Below are 2,162 nucleotides of genomic sequence, written 5' to 3' on the forward strand. Positions count from 1 at the left end.
CCCGTTGTTGTCTTGGATATGCTCTCCTGCGTCTTCATCCCTCCCTCTTTCCTTTGATCATGCCTCCCTCCCTTGCTGTCTGCCGTATGACATCATCACGCAGCGGTATCGACAAGCATCAAAGAACCTCTGGGCAGGACGGGGTGTAAATATGGAGCATAAAGAGTGCTGTAACCCCCCCTGCTCCTAGCATCCACTCCTCTTCTCTCACTGCAGATGGGTGGTTTATTAGGCCGATACAAAACTATAAGCACACACCCACACCACCCATTTCTCAGACGGGTGTATCCCAAGGCCCCCTGCTGTGCTTGCAGCGTTTGATGATGCGTCTAGCTTAATTCGATCCCAAAGCTCGCTCCTTTTCTAAGACGTTCATTTCACCCTTCTTATATGTTTTTGCAAGCTGCTGCAACAAAACACAAATGTGTTCTTGGTCAACTTTGTGATTAAATGACAACACTACTCTTCGCGTAGCCACCCCTCCTTCTTCACACTTTGACTCTCATCCCCTGCTCTTTCTCTCTTACCTCTTACAGCTGGTCGGTACCATTTCCAATCCTGTTAAAGTTCTATGTCCTCTCAAGGAGACCTTCTGTCTGTCTGTCATCGGCCCCAAAATCACATATACATGTTTCACTGTCACACTCTCAATCCTCTGTGGCAGCTGGTATCAAACCCAATAAGATCATCCCTTAAAAAAACACACAGAATTAGCAACTGAATGGATTAGATTTGTCCAACATCAATGTACCTGCAAAGAGAATGAAGCAAACCAACGTTTTACTACATATATTTAAAATACAGTGTAATGGATTTACAATTAAACTGCTCTGCAAAGGCCGGCAGTAGTAATGTAATTATAAAGATAATAAAGTCAAGAAGAAACAATTAATAGTTTAAAGTTTTCAAAGTGGAAAAGACAGAAAGGCTGCAGTACAATTACTTTATGCGTTCTTAAAAGCTGATTATTTTACCCTAATTTAACCAAACTGAATCACATAAACTACTCTAGTTACTGCTAAAATGGCTTAGCTAGCTTTTAGCCAAGCTAGTTATACAGTTTTTCTACATCAAGACTAAAAATTAATGTTTTGCACTTTTTTCAGTCATAAAGTCAACACTTCAGCAGAATAGCATTTTTTAACTGTTGAATCTTGTGTCAAAAAGTCCTGTCCAAGCAAAGTTTTAAGCGAATACAGTAAAGCTATGTAGCAAGACAGTTTTAGCTTAATACTAACATTTTTGTCAATCCAAATAATTTCATAATAAAAGCTTTTCAGTAAAATAAATGTGTCCCCCTATCAAAAATGTTATTAACAGTCTATCTTTGACTGAACTGCTGTATTATTATACCTAATAATTTATATTGGCTGCTGTCTCTGCTGTTCACTAGCTAAACGGGCCTACTTCAGGCCAATGCAGTTGAAGTAACCTGGGCTCACGCTGTATAATATCACTGAAACAACATGCTGTATCACTGCGGTCTTTCTGATGCAGTTTTTCTGATGGAAAAACGAAAACTGACCATCAAAGCAATGAACAGTCCCACAGTCCCATTCAGTTACCGAGGTATTTTCTGTAATAGACAAAGAGCCGAATCAAACATGACTCATCAGTGTAACAGAACCTGGATCAGCTTTCTCTCAAGCACTGATCATTGAGTGGAAAAAAGAATGAAAAGTAATTGGAGCTCTTTAGAGTCACACAGCTACCGCCTCCTTGCCTGTCTGCTGTTCTTCTACTTTCCCCCAGTTTCCATTCACATCTTTACTCTGCCCTGCCGCTTCTCTGCCCCCACTCTCTACACCCCCCCCCCCCCCCCCCCAACTAATTGTCAAGGTTCTTGTTAGCGTTATGCTTAAATGCACCTCTCTGCAGCGAAAGCCACCCAGTGATATGGAAAGTATCCTTAGCAAAGGATTATACACCACTGATTGGAAGTACCAAACAAACGTGAGTGTTTGGAGAGGAATAACTGCTACGAAATCTGTTGTTCACTCAGGCTTTCGCCTTTTTCCATCCTGTACTTCCCTCTATTCAACTCAACAAACTGTTTCTCAGCTTTCCAACTCTAAGACCAGGCATTCTCTTTCTCCTTCCCAAACCAATCGCATAAACAGCCATTTCCATTCAAACAGCAACTTCATTCCAGGTATTAGGAG

This window comes from Aulonocara sp. 'chitande type north' Nkhata Bay, linkage group LG6 (genome assembly GCF_057382095.1).
Source record: "Aulonocara sp. 'chitande type north' Nkhata Bay isolate Kocher_YH1m ecotype deep benthic linkage group LG6, A_spYH_male_GT1.1, whole genome shotgun sequence".
NCBI lineage: Eukaryota > Metazoa > Chordata > Actinopteri > Cichliformes > Cichlidae > Aulonocara > Aulonocara sp. 'chitande type north' Nkhata Bay.